At 37.8% G+C, this 15,476-nt stretch overlaps 1 pseudogene across 1 annotated transcript in view; it reads right to left on the reverse strand.

Moving 5' to 3' along the window:
- Positions 1-15,476, reverse strand: part of LOC149197299 (uncharacterized) — a 289,735-nt pseudogene that overhangs the window by 59,688 nt on the left and 214,571 nt on the right. Inside the window, exons 12-15 of the transcript XR_016254749.1 lie at positions 5,427-5,566; positions 5,078-5,291; positions 2,024-2,108; positions 1,567-1,847 (exon numbers count right to left, since the gene is read on the reverse strand). The product of XR_016254749.1 is annotated as an uncharacterized LOC149197299 (transcript). The remainder of the gene's footprint in view (positions 1-1,566; positions 1,848-2,023; positions 2,109-5,077; positions 5,292-5,426; positions 5,567-15,476) is intronic.

Consider the following 15,476-nt stretch of genomic DNA (forward strand, 5'->3'; position numbering starts at 1 on the left):
CTCGGACTGCGCAGTCCTCACGTAAAAGCTGACATCGTGAGACGCAGAGGGGGTAGCAGGTCCTCTCCTGGATCAGAATCTCGCTGACAAGTGTGAGAACTATCAGTAAATTTCTCACAGAGATTCCTCTTCTATTCTGCTGGTTGTATCTTGTACATGAGATTTTTGCTGAAGATTAATAAAGAAACCCTCATCTGCTGCACCGGTTTTCCCGCATTGGATTTTCCGGAGACAATTGTCCAAAAATAATTGTGTTATTGTGATTATACTTGTGCTAGTATTTTTCCTTGCATTTGCTTTTCACAGTACTTTAATCGTGAAGGCTGCAGTAGAATTTATTTCGATATTTGTCATAGAAACACTATGAATAACTTATTTCTAAATTAATAAGTAGAAGAAATAATATTAGTCACTGCAGTTGGATTTCTGTCTAGAAATTTTCACAGTGCAGATATCAGATGAGGAGGAAACCCATACATATGTGTGTCAAAAACACCAGTGACCATCCAATGGCCTTTGATAAATGTGGCTCAGTCTCTGCTCAGTCTCAGTTCTGTTATGACGATAAATGAGCCCCGAATATTGTATAGATAGGTCCAAACTGACTTCGGTCTCCTGTCTGTGGAACGCAGCCCTAACCAACCTTGAAACAGTTCTCCAAGTCTCCTTACAGGCTACGGCAAGCCTCAGTCAATGCGGCCTTCCTTCTACAGAAAAACGGCACCCAAACATAGATGATCCTCCTCCCAAACTTGGGTCCTGCTTTTGAACATCCTAACCTCAGATCCGCACCTTGTTTCAGAAGAATTTTGTACCTCTATATGTCTCAAATAAAGATGGAGGCACCTCTATATATAGGAATCGATGGGGGTCAAGAGACGTGACTTTTGGACTTGTTGAGCTGACATAGAGATAAGGCCGACCGTGATTAATTTTCATGTCAGAGAATAAATTCAAAAACCCACTTCTACATATCCAAATTTGATGATCTTTAGATCAATTTTGGTCCTCTCGAAAAGAGGAGTTTAATGCAATAATTATCTTCATCAAATGAGCTGTTGAAAGTGGAATTTGGCCCTAGTTGCCAATTTTAACAACAGTTATTAGCTTAAGTTGATTATCTACAAAGTACAGAACACTAAATAACTACAAAATTTAGTATTCACTTAAACAGGGACATTTAATTTATTTAGATTCAGTTCAAACTTGTTTCACCAACTTCAAAAATTCCGGCCCACATTGAAAACCATTTCAGAAAAATCTCTTAGTAAAGTGTAACATAGACTCTTTTGAAGTTTCTTTTAAGAATGTGTGCACAAGGAACAGAATTTGCTGAAAAATTCACAGCATACCAAACAGTCTTAATAGACATCGAACAGTTCAAATTTTCATCTGAAAGAATGGGATTTCCTTCAACAATCTAAAGTGCTTTGGACTCAACTTGCATATATATTACTCTCCAAGAACTCTCCCAATATGGGAATAAAAAATGGATTCCCTGCCTACACCCTAGCCATCTGTCACCTTTGTATTGACAAGATAACTGATAGAAGTCAGAACACTGACCAGAGATAGATGCCATTGTGACCAACATGAGTAGTTGCCAGCATATCCATACCCGGTGACAATGACAAAGCCGTTACAGCTGAATCCATGTGCATTGCATTGAGTTGCCTGGATGAAATTATATCCCAAACTCTTATGGTCCCATCCATACTAGATGACAACAACCACTTCCCACAAATCAGTGACACGGTCCATGTGCCCAATAAATATGCGCACAAGTCGCATGGCAGTGACATCGAATAAACGAAGAATCATATCATCTGCTGCAGTTGCTAGAATACCTAAAAACGATGAAGATGGCACATTTAAGATTCTGTAAGTTAAATCATTCATTATCCTTGGGTAAAACAAGCAATATATGATTGCCAGAACAGAACTACACCCCCACACAAAATCCAGACTATCCATGACATAGATGAAAGCAGTATATTTGCAGATATTAAGAGAAAAATAATACCATTTCCTGGGTGATATACGATCTTAATTAATGGGACCTCAATTTCCCATCGGAACTTTAGCTCACGCCCCTTGAAATCCCAAACCTGCAAAACAAAACAGAGTAAACAAAATATAATAAAAGGATAGAAATTCTGAAGATATACTCTTGCCCATAGATCTATTACACAGTCAATTATGGGCAGGGTTTGAAGACCATAAACATGGCAGAAATTGGGTCAGGCTTTTATATGATATGCTCTCAATAACCTAAAAGCTCTGCAATTTTCCCTTTCAGACTTCATTCTTACTAGATTTTTCTCAGGTTATTTATGCCATATGTGAAATCAGTGTTGATAATATCGGTATCGGCAAAATATCCATGAGGGTCCTAAAAACATTTTTTCAGCAATATCAGAAAATATCGGCACACAGAAAAAATGCATATAATATTCAATTTTCTCAGATTTTTAAACATATAAAACAATAACATGAAATAAACGTATTGGCACATAAATATGAAGAAAACATTGATATATATAACGTACTAAGTAAAAATGATACATCAGAGGCTATATCAAATCATGTTGATCCCTGATAATTGTCCAAACAAGGACTCAAACGTGGAGAACAAATACAAAATAACATCATATATATAAAAGTATCTCATCATCATGAGTTATATGTAGCAAAACAAATAAACTAGCAGCTAGCAATCTGAGATCAGTGCCCTCTCCCCCTTTTATGGGAAAACATGATGGGTTGTTTTCCAGGCCTGCCCCTAGCAATAGAAGGCCCTGACCCTACACCTAATGTCAAATAATGACTGCTAAGTATGGAGTTGTGCTCTCCTATATCTGTAGCAGATGGTGCTGACGCTAACACTCCCACAGTCTCCTACTCCTCCATGTTATCAAGATCGAACTGAACCAGTTTGGACCAGCCGGTCCGGCTGTTTTCAGACCTAAACCGGTTCGGACTGATGCAACGGACCGAAAATGCCCGGTTCGGTACCAAACCGGCCATTTTTGCTGAACCAGTACCAAACCATCCAGTTCAATGCAGCTGCCTAACCACTCGTGCATGGGGCCCATTCAAGTGATTTTTTAATTTTTATTTTATTTTTTTAATATTTTTCTTAGTTGGGGCTTCAGCGTGTGAACGAAATTGGAGTGTTTTTGAGCAAATACACACCAAGAAGAGGAATAGGTGTACTGTGCATAGAAACAACTACATGGTTAGGCTCAATTATAACATGCTTATATACATGAAATATCCATTCAGTGACAATTACAAATTTTAGAAAGGAAAACTTTTGATAAGAAAAGCCACCACATTCAAATGACACATGTATCTAACACCATAGTTACCACATACATGTAAGCATACAAAATGATATGGCCAAAGTCCATATTTGAAAAATCCAAATATGCTTTGATACGATAAAGATACTGATAAAATACAAGTTCAATGTCACATGGTTCGGGTTCGACAATGATTAGGTTAGGCTTGAGTTCGAATTTTTTGATGAGGTTCGCCATATATATATATATATATATATATATATATATATATATATATATATACTGATAAAATACAAGTTCAATGTCACATGGTTCGGGTTCGACAATGATTAGGTTAGGCTTGAGTTCGAATTTTTTGATGAGGTTCGCCATATCTATATATATATATATATAGTAAGAAATCAACATCATTAAACATCAAAAATGCTATCGCAGACATGGAAACTGCAAGGATAAATTACAAGCTTGAGTTGTGACATGAAGTTATGAGTTTTGATCTATCGATTTGGTCAATGGCTATGAGGTTCGCCAAACCTCAACATTTTTTTAATGTTCGCCAAAATTCGAACCTGACGGTTAAAGTTCGGCGAACCTTGTGACATAGAATACAACTGAAATACAGTCAAAAACTGACTACATTTTCCATGTATGTAGCCAGATACAGCCATATCCCTATTTCAGCTGTGTTTTCACATTTTAAAGGCTATATACAGCTACATGCTGTAACTAAGATTTACACACTGTAACAAGTAACCACTTCCCCTCATCCATACGTGATCTCATACATTATTAAGTATAATCCCCAAGCATCCCTAGTTAACAGAGGCCTTAATGGTCAAAGAAAATCCAATAATACCGAAAAATTACTTTCTAAAAATCTTTCTTAATGGAAGTCATCCTTTCAGATATGCTTATATACACATCTTCGATGGCTTTCATATAATTGCTTCAAATGCTTCCATGTTATGGTCATTCATTGGACATTAACAAATCTTATCTTATATCATCTTGTCCTTGTTTCTAGTTCCATTGTCATTTCCAATTTTAATTCCTATTTCCTGTTTCTATTAAAATAATCTAATATCATAATTGCGTCCACAAAGATTAACAATATTAGCAAGCATTCATCATCCTTAGTCTTATGACACTGACTTTGAAAGCTTTGAAGTCAACTCAAGTTCAAGAAGTAGAACCGCTTAATAGGTACCAGTGTTGATACTGAAACATGTGAGATAGGCCCATTTAAACTTCGATCCACCTCACTCTCTAATACCTACTAACCCCCCTGTTCAAATCTTTAATAGAATGACTATTTGATAATAATAAAAAATAAGGAAACATAAAAAATTTAGCACATATGGACACATCAATAAGACGGTTACTCATGTTTTAACTGAAATGATTCAATATTTTTTTGGAGTACTTCTTGTTTACAGAGACCCCAGGCACACCACTCTGGCACTTAATCATACATGATAATGTCAATGTGTAGGCCTAAAATGCAACTGCAAAACAAAAGGCCATACCAAGTTTTTGTAACCACTTATAAGACCTAATAAAACAAATATTAAGTCACGCACTAAGTGATAAGCAAAGCATAACATCAATAAACTTTGAACATAAATAGAATAAAGAAAGCTGAAAAGAATATGAACATGCAACCTGATAACCAAATGTAGCATGCATAAAGAAACCTTTACTGTAAACAAAATAATCAAGCACTACATACCTACAAAATAAATGAATTACAAAAATTAAAAAGCAGAGAGGACCTTAATGTCTCCGTTATAGCCTCCACTTATTAAAAGGGCATTTGTAGCATCACATGCCAGACCAACCACTGCTCCATTGTGTGCACATTGTCGTTTTTTCCCCTATATCAATATATGTCCCTCGACTAATCCCCGATTGAAGATTAAACCGCTCAAACCACCCTCCTTCTGTTCCAAGCACTGCAAAATTGCCGCATGCACTGATACTGCAAGACTGTAATCACAAATCCTTAATCAGATTCACAACTACCTATCCAACCAAAGAGAATTACTTGCTCTAGCATGAAAATGGTGACCAATTTCAATAAAAGAAAAAATATAAGCAACAAAAGGAAAGCATATTATACACCTTCACTGGTGTTGGATCCTCCAAACATGGCTTCAAAATATGTTCACCAATTACAAAGTTCTGAAGACGCCATGTGTATGCACAAGGATCATCCAAATGGCAGGTGACAACATTGCACCAGTCTCTTTCACGAATCTCAGCTACATCGATTTTCCAAAATGTATGAATAAGAAATAAATATCAAAATGGCAGAATGTGAGATATTATTGCAAATAAAATAAGATCCAAAAGGAAATACATAATAGAAATTATTGAAACCTTATGCCAATTTCATATAATTAGACACTGTTTCATCATTATTCACGAGCATGGGACAAGATTTCAGGATGGCCAAAAATAATACCCAAATTTCAGGGGACAACAAAACAGACAGTGGCAGGGAACTGCCATGAAGGACTCCAACCAAATATAGGAAAAGCATCAGAAATTTAAAAATCATCTCCATAAAGGCTTTGTCTGCACACATCTCCATAAAGGGAACTTCACAACACAAAACTAAATGATTATATGTCTAGGTCTCATGAAACCCTGACCCCAAATCATGTAATCAGTGTAACAATTTAATATGCCAATTCTAACATGCAAATGTCACCCACATAAAATGTCACCCAATTCTAGCATGCAAAATGTCACCCTTGTCACAGGTCATCACCATTCTATCCCCTGTGAATCAGCAATGAGAATGGACATTTCTACCATGTCCCTCCATACTCAGCACATCAGGTGCACAAGATGTGTCTCCTACCCCTGGCATTGCCTCCCTGTGGAAACCTAGATAAAAAATAATCAGAAAGCACTTAAAAATAAATAATGTTGTAGGCTATGTAAAATCAAACACCTGTTAGCAATATGTCAGAGATGGAAAAAATCAATGTTGCATGAGTGCTCAGGTGTGGAGAAGCAATATTGCATGGGTGCTCAGCATGCAGGTGCGGGAAAAAAGAGCGAGGGAAGAAAGGATCAAAGCATTTTACAGTGTACAATATGAGTGCAACAGTGTAGCAAATTTCTGTATTAAAGGGGTAAAATGAATGCAACAAGTACAGGTGCAACAATGTTAATTTTAGAAAACAATGGTTACATGGTATGTTCTATGCTTTAGAGCAGTTTACTTCAAAAAAAAATTATTAGCCCAATATCAATTTCCAGATTGGCAATCACATAAACATTGATAGTAAATGCAGATAGAACATAAACAATAAGCAGAAGACAAGCCAAGACAAGAGGACACAATATTTGGCAGATGCCAGGGAAAAACCCCAATGTGGGAAAAAACCTTTGATCAAATCTTCTTATTATTCTTCAAAAGTTCAGCAGAGAGAGAGAGAGTACATCATGCAAAATTTACTTGCCCAAACACTGTCAAAACAGTCCAGTCAAACAGCAGTCAACAAGATGCCCTAACCAGAAAGTCAACGCTGGTCAAACCAGAAGGAAAAGTCTTCCAAATGAGCTCGGTCAAACCCAGTCAACTTGGCCTCCAAAGACAGTCTGAACCAACCCAAAACAGTCTTGAAATATTGGTCAACGCTGTGGTCAAAGGGCCTGCAGTCAATGCAGGTCAAAGTGCTGCAATTTCCTCAATTTCTATGCTAGGGGATGCAGCCTCAAGAGATCGGATTATCTGCCTGAAAAAAGCAGTCAAAGGAAAAGGTTTGACCCTCGGTCAACTCTAGTCAACGTCCCTGCAATTGGCCCAAAACAGATCTGCGATTTTCTGCCTGTAATTCAAGTCAACGCATGAAGAAGAGAAATGCTCCTGTTTGTTGTACCGATATGTCCGTAATCATCATCCTGGAAATGTTTTCCCACAAGCCGGTCCCTAGTCTCATGTGTAGCAAAGAGTCTACGTTGCATGTTGTTCGAGGGGTGATGGGAGGTAGAGATTCCCATCAGGGTATGGCAAAGGGATGATGATAGGATGGTCGCCTATATAAGCACACCACCATGAAGGATTGTAATCACCATTCAGATTTTATTCAATAATACAATTACAAAATTAGTCTTACTTACAAAATCTACACACAATTACTTTTGCATACAGACGTTATGTCTTCAACGGTGGTATCAGAGCCACTGATTCTCTGCCTACCATCACCCCACTCCACTTCTATTCGACCTCATCTCATCACCCCACTGCTTCATCGATTTCACACTGCTCGCTCTTCTACTTTGCCACTACTGATTGATCTCATCAGTGCTAAAATTCTTGTCTCTCTCGATCCACCACACCCACCGACAAATCGTCATTTTCTCCACCTTGACTCTGCTCCAGCGTCCTCTATGTTTCATTACATCCTTTCGACCAATGTGTTTCACTCTTGTATCCTCGTTATGACTTACTTGACACATTGTCGATCATCTCGACCAACCATCGATCAGTAACCTTACCTATGCATGCTCCCTTGTTCCACTACCCTGTATTGTTCCTACCTGCGCCAAGACTTCACCTTTGTTCCCCGTTGTATCGCGACTACCCTAAAAATCCATTGATATCTTCCTGGTGACCAACCGCCTTGCCGTTGGTTGTCCGACTCTCCTACAACCTTAATATCGTGGTCAACCATCGCATTTTCCAAAGCCACATCCCTTGTATCGATTAACATATATATTAGTTGATTAATACATATTGACTGATTAATTGATTATCAATTTATAAAATAGTATAATTATATAAATTATATAATAATTATAATTATATAATTGTTATAATTGTTATATAATTATTAATTATAATTATATTATAAAGTTATAATTATTTAATTAATTAACAAAAAAAAGTTATTAGTATTATTATTATAATATTATTAAAAAAAAGACAGAAGAAAAGGAAGAAGGGTGGGTTTCGACAAGAAAAAAGAAAAAACGATGAATAATGAATAATTACAAGCTAATGTTAGTCGTTCCAAAGATGACATCAATAAAATGTGGTATCGACTAGGTAATTTAGAAAAGGTGCAGAAAAAATTTAATGCCGACCAAAAGAAGTTAACATTAATGATGGAAAAGATATTACAAAGGGACGACAAGTTTGAGGAAACCACCAAATGTCTTGATGAAAATAACGAATGAGTTAATCTATTAATGGAGAAAGTGGACTTGCTAACAGTCCAAACTATTCAAAGACCATAATCCAGCATGCAAGGTAGGATTGTGCGTGAACCTACTGATCCGTTTGAGATATACTTTTCAGGTAGCGAGTATTACACTAAATTTCTATAAAGAGGCTATCAACGGATTAAAGAGGAGCTTCCAAAATACGATGGAAAATACCATAAAGGCACCATTGTCTGGTTTAATAAAATGGAAGCCATTTTTTAATCAAACCCGCAAATAGGCAAATGAGAAAAAATAATGACCACATCTAATGATTTGGAAGAAAAGGCATATGATTGGTTCCTATGGTGGTCTGGAAAATGTGACTCTTGTTCCTTTCTTTGGAAGAACTTTGTGGATGATTTTCTAAGGTAGTTTTATGATGCAGAAGAAGATGATGTCTGTGAAATATTTGTTCATCTTAAGGAAAAAGGGTATGTAAGTGAATACACCCACGAATGGAAAGTATTAGGTATGAGACAAAGAGGATTTACTGATGAACAACTACTCAAAATGTAAAAATGTGGACTTAAGGAGAATATCTATGCAGAATTGAAATTGTACAAATATAAAACTATTGAAGAATCTAGACATGTGGCAAGGCTTATTGAACAAAAACATAAGTTCAAAATGTCATCATTCAAGGAAGACGAAGACCAATATCAATACTCAGGTAAAAAAGATGCAAACAAATGTAGGTATTGTGGAGACAAATGGATATCAGGACACAAATTCCTTAACAAGAAATTGTATACTGATGAAGTTGAGAAGGAATCAGGCCCTTCTAGTAATGAGTCAGAAAAAAGGATAAAAAAAAAATAATTGTCGTAAGTGTGGAGAAAACTGGATGCTAGGACATAAATGTGAAGAAACATCCTTACACTACTATAAAATAGTAAATGGAAGGAAATTTTAAGTACAAGAACCTAATGAAGAAATCATTGTCACACACAAAAAATATTTAGATTCTAAGGAACCGTCATTAGCTGCAATTTCATGTGACTGGAAAAACCATGATGAAAATAACAATTCTTCAAAAGATCAAGAACAACACACAACCACAAAATATGTTCCACAACATCTTCGAAAGAAGAGAAATCAGTCTCCAAGAAGAAATAACATTAAGCTTACTACACCATCAACAAACATGACGAGGAGATTACGCCCTAAAACCCTAAAGCTTAGAGGGCTCATAAGAGGCAGAAATGTCAATATACTTGTAGATTCTGGAAGTACTCATAATTGTATAAACATTGATACTACTAAACAACTTGATATTTGTATATGCCCAATCAAGGACCTGAGCATGACTGTCAGTACTCGGCAAAAGTTTGAAGAGGTAGGAGAATGTCTTAAAGTTTCAATCTAGATACAAAACTAGAGCTACAAATAGAATTGTATGCCCTACCACTCAAGGAAATGGATATAATGTCAGGTGTAGAATGGTTAATACAATTAGGAAGCTATACTACTGATCCAAGCATATGCAAGAATGGAATAAAATACAGAAATTCCCATATACACAGAGATACAGTAGAAATAAAACTTCATTTCATTAATATCAAAGAACTGAAACATGCTTACGTACATAAATAAAAATAAACTAGCTCGGGTGATGGTAGCTTATCTCTAAGAAGAGATGTGGTGGCTACATGCCTCTGAACTGTGTTGCAATGAGGCTCAAAGGCCTATTTATTATTGAGAAATAATGGAAAACCCTAAACATCCAAAAACCTTGTTAGGAAAAATAATGAGGGGGGAGGGGGGTGCATCAGTATTTTCACACAATTAAAAGTTTCAATTTCATATCTTGATTTATGTATGCGACGTTACTGAAGGTAAACCGCATGTGTATGTGATTGTTATTAAGACAACTAGCATATATCCAGTAAACTTACTTTTCAGTTAATTCATCTTATGTTTATCTTAAGCCAGTGCATTAGTACTTCATTCAACATTCTATAAACAGTAACCATGTGTAGTAATAACGAAATAAACGATCACACATAATCAACACACATGAACACTAGGATTTAAGGTGGAAACCCAATGTGGGAAAAAACCATTGTTGTTGTCATCTCTATGTTATTTTCATATAAAGAAAAAATTCTTACAATCTTGTACTGGCACAGACTCATACAAGCACACAGGCACCCACCTGCAGAAGGCTACAACCTTCGCTCATTCTCTAGCACCCACTGGAAGGGAGCACCATCCTCCTAATCTTGTTTACCGACACCCACCAGAAGGGAGCTCCAACCCCCTGATCTGATTTACCAGCTACCACTGGAAGGAATCTTCAACTCCCTCATTGAAGGCTCCAACCTTCAACACCTTCGGGGACCACGTTTCATAAATTTTCATATTGGATCCACTTGCTACTACACATCACAACTTGTAGGCCACGTTTCATCAAATTTTTAGACTGGACCCACTACCAACATTTAAGCCCAAAACCAATCATCAAAACTGAAACTTATCACTGTAACTCAACCATTGAACAAACCAATCACTAAACCAACCAATCACTCAAACCCAATCACTGAATCAACCAAATCAACTGAAACTCAAATCAATCAACTTAAATAACCAAAATAGTCAAAACACTATAACCAGAATACCAATCAGCATACTGAACATCACAGAAACTAGATTTTGTTATTGTAAACCTTGATCAATCATATGTCAAAATATGTATGCTACTTTATAGTGGAAAACCCGCTTGTGTATGTGCTTTCCATGAAGCATACCTGTGTACAGATATTAAACCACTGAATTCTGAAAAATGAACCACTGTCACTCTAAAACAAATACTCACGCATACTCAGATCTACTGCATCATTCCAAAAAAACCACAGAACCTTCACTGAACTTCAATCACAAACAACAAGTATCTTCAACATACTTAAATCAGTTATTTCATAGTCAAAACATCATTGTTTAATCCAAAATCATCAAGAAGACTTCATTCACAGACATCTGAAACATATCAAGACTGATCAGGTATTTTTTCATCAAAACCCTACTTTTTGTATGCGCTTTCCTCAAAGAAAGCCCGCGTGTATACGTGCTTTTCGGGAAACAAACTAGCATATACCCGACTTACAAGTATCACACCCCACTAGTGTACCTGCCTCGTAGGCTATAAAACATGCATACAGATATGGAATTCCATATTCAAACCTTCATTGCAACACAGAACTTTAGACATACCCAGATCTCGAGAACCAATGAGAAGAAGAGAGAGAAAGATGTGTTGACAGTGTGTCCAAATGACAAAAAGGCCTCTCCTATTTATACACAACGTTAAGGGTGGAGAGACACATTCGTTGGGCTTTATGAGCTTACATTTGATTGGAGCCAACCTTGACAATTTGTCCATAGAAGAAATAAATTTATAGTTCCATTTCTGCTTTGTCAAAATCATAGTTTTAAAAACCGCTCAGAAAAACCGGTAACCGGTCAAACCGGCCGGTTAGCTAGCTGGCCGGTCCGAACCGGCCTAAAAACCCGGTCAGACCCTTCATTTGCCCGATTTTTGGCCCTAACCGGTGAAAACCGGCCGGTTTAGGACAAAACCGGTCGGTTTAGGACAAAACCGGCCGGTTTTAGGCACAACCACCATAAAGTTAAAAAAACATGTTTTTGACTGTGTTTGAGGGGTTTTGGGGGGGGACTAAGGGTGTTTCAACCCTAACAATGTTGGCAATTAATGGTAATGTTAAATTCTTAAAGTAAAAGTGACATTTCCTTTAATTTTCATTTTCATCCTTTTACTTAAATTTTTAACATTACCATGAAATGACTCAGGATGTTTGAGAGTGGTTTCGACCTCATTGAATTTCATATGGAGAAACTAGAATTTTAGATTTCACTCAAAATTCAGCAGACTTAATGGTTTTCAGGATTTCATGGTTTGGGGGTAAACAATAAATGCAATTAGAGCTCCAAATGATAAGAAAAACTCCTGATCTAGATCCCATTGTGTTGGATGATATTGATCCAACATCAGAATGGGTGGAGGAGACTGAAGAACCTGTGTTTGAGGCTGATTTTGATATCGACATGGCTTTGGCGGGGGATGAAGCAGATTATGTGGTGGCATCAGAACCAGGATCAATAGCGGCATCAAGGAAAGGCAAGGAACCAATGGAAGGCACTAGTCATGCAGGTCGACAAACTCGTGCTTCCATTAGGTCCACTTCTATTGTCATTGGTGGCATTGATACTGAGGTTGCAGATCAGGCTGAGGCATCCTCAGACTCTGAACCAGATGATGTCTATGTAGCTCCTGATGATGATCTTGTGTCTACTACTAGTAGTGGTAATGAACTTGATGATTGATCATGTGTATACTATAGACTTGTAGTAGGCCAATGGCCTCATAGCTTGCAGCAATGTTTTTGGACTTTATAGGCCATTTAGAGCCTCATTTGTTATGTATTTTGCTATTTTGTTGATGATATGTATTGCACTCGGTGCCATTTTGATGTATTCACCTTTACATGGTATATAAATGAGCAAACTTTGCATATTTTGTCTCTATTGGCTTGGAATCATGGTTTTACATCTTAAAAATAGTTTTGTTTCATTAAAAATTAATTATTTAATGTATTTTTTTTAAACCGGTTCGTTTAGACCAAACCAGTGCCGGTTAGACCGGTTCCGGTCAGTAAACCGGTTCATTAGGTGGACCAGTCCGGTCACCGGTTCCGGTTTTAAAAACATTGGTCAAAATGAGACGATCTTTAGATCAATCTTGCACCTCCTGGAAAGCGGAATCCAATAAAAATATCATCTCCATCATATGAGTTGTCCAAGGTGGAGTTTGGCCCTAGTTGCCAATTTTAACACTCCCTCTCAACTAGGGAGAAATCCACCTACCAAACCATCTGTCAATCTGTACCATCTCTGTCATCCCTACTCTGCTAAACCATGAAGAAATAATGAAATGATCAAGAGTGAGTCACTCTCCACTGACCTGATGTCAGTCTCCATTGATCCCAGATCAATATCAAACATCCTAGCATAGGGAGTACAGTAGTACATGATGCATCCATCAGTAGTACTATCGTCCTTATCCTCATTTCCCAACTCATTGGCCAAATGAGAGGTACTTCCCATGAATCCCAGACTGCATGGGTAGGATGTATCGGCAGGAGAAGGTGAACCACTCATCCTATTCATATGCCATAGGAGAAGGTGAACCACTCATCCTATGCATATATCAACCATCATGGGGTATCACAGGGGAAGGTGAACCACTCACCCTGTACATAGCACACCACTAGGGGAAGGTGAACCACTCACCCTATGGTCGTTCATAGCTCCAAGAAGTAACCCAAGCCCCTCGGAGCTCCCAGAGCTCAATATCCAACTCAAATGGGACCCTCATAAGAGGGTCTTTCCATGACTCCAAGTCATTCACGGAAGGTTAAGAATTTGACCTTCCCCAGGGGCTTTGTAAGAATATCTGCGACCTGTTCATCAATCCCAATGTGATGGAGCCTTATTGCTCCCCGTTGTACCATATCTCGGATAAAGTGGTACCTGATATCAATATGCTTGGAGCGGTCATGAAACACGGGATTCTCAGAAAGACGAATCCCACTTTGGTTGTCACAATAGATCACGGTGGTATCTAGCACATGCCCAAACAACTCACTAAAGAGCTTCCTCAACCAAACAGCTTCACAAGAGGCCATACTAGCAGCAATATATTCGGCCTCAGCGGTGCTCAAAGCAACCGATTTCTGCTTCCTGCTCATCCAGGATATCGAAGCAGAACCTAGTGAGAAGCAACATCTCGATGTGCTCTTACAATCCACCACACTGCCAGCCCAGTGAGCATCAGAATAACCATGGAGCCTCAAATTCCCGACAATGTATCTTAGTCCATAGGTGATTGTGCCCCGGAGATATCTCAAGAGATTCTTGGCAGCAATCCAATGTATGTGATGAGGCTCGACCATAAATTGACTCAATGTATTCACTGTAAAGCATATGTCCGAACGGGAGTTCACTAAAAACATTACGGCCCCCATGAGTTGATGATACTCAGAAGGAATTCCCAAATCGGGTCCAGCATAACTTCTGCATAACTTCTTGAAGTTGAGTTCCATTGGAGTAGTCACGAACTTACAATCCATCATCCCAAATCTTTCAAGTAGCTTCACAATGTATTTTCCTTGTGAAAGGAAAATCTCACCTGCCTTTTGCCAGACCTCCAAGCATAGGAAGTAGTGCATCAATCGTACGTCCTTCATCTCGAATTCGAAAGCCAACTCCCTCTTGGATTGATGAATGAGAGGGTTGTTGAAGAAAAGTGTAACTAGGTTCGATATTTGTTAATGTAATTTTGATCTTTCTACTTGTCGAGAAAAAGAAATATTATTTTATATATATACGAATGAGTTTCTTGCTCATTCCATAGGTCTAGGAAAGTCAAAGAGTCAAAATCATGTTAAAGAGCTCTTCTTGAGCATTTATGTAATGTACATGGGTCAACCTAGTGTCAATTAGCCCTCCAAGACAAGCTCCATCCTCCAAAGAAGTTTGCCTACTAAAATGATGTGAAAGTCAGCGAAGTTGGCCTATAGATGACAAGTCGACTCAGAGAGTAAGTCACAACGATTCATCATGACATGTCGGCTTAAATAGGTGGGTCAAACCACTATATATAGGCATGTGAACTCAAAGTCAAAGTAAGAAAAACATTCAGATACATTTTCTTAAGCTTCGATGGCACAATAGATAAAGAAATTTCGCATGAAGAAGACAAGGTTACAGTGATATGATGAGAAGAAGGATTCTACAATCTTCGATGGGTATAATAGTATCACACAATTCGATCTCGGTACTTTGTCTCATTGAAGGAGGAACGCACTCTATCTCGGCAGCCTTATGTTGTCTCCACGCAAACACTGTCTCGGCATTCCTGTCTCGATGCTCTGT

The sequence above is a fragment of the Pinus tabuliformis genome, chromosome 2_2 (assembly GCF_031772625.1).
Source record: "Pinus tabuliformis cultivar Carrire ecotype Pingquan chromosome 2_2, CPIR1, whole genome shotgun sequence".
NCBI lineage: Eukaryota > Viridiplantae > Streptophyta > Pinopsida > Pinales > Pinaceae > Pinus > Pinus tabuliformis.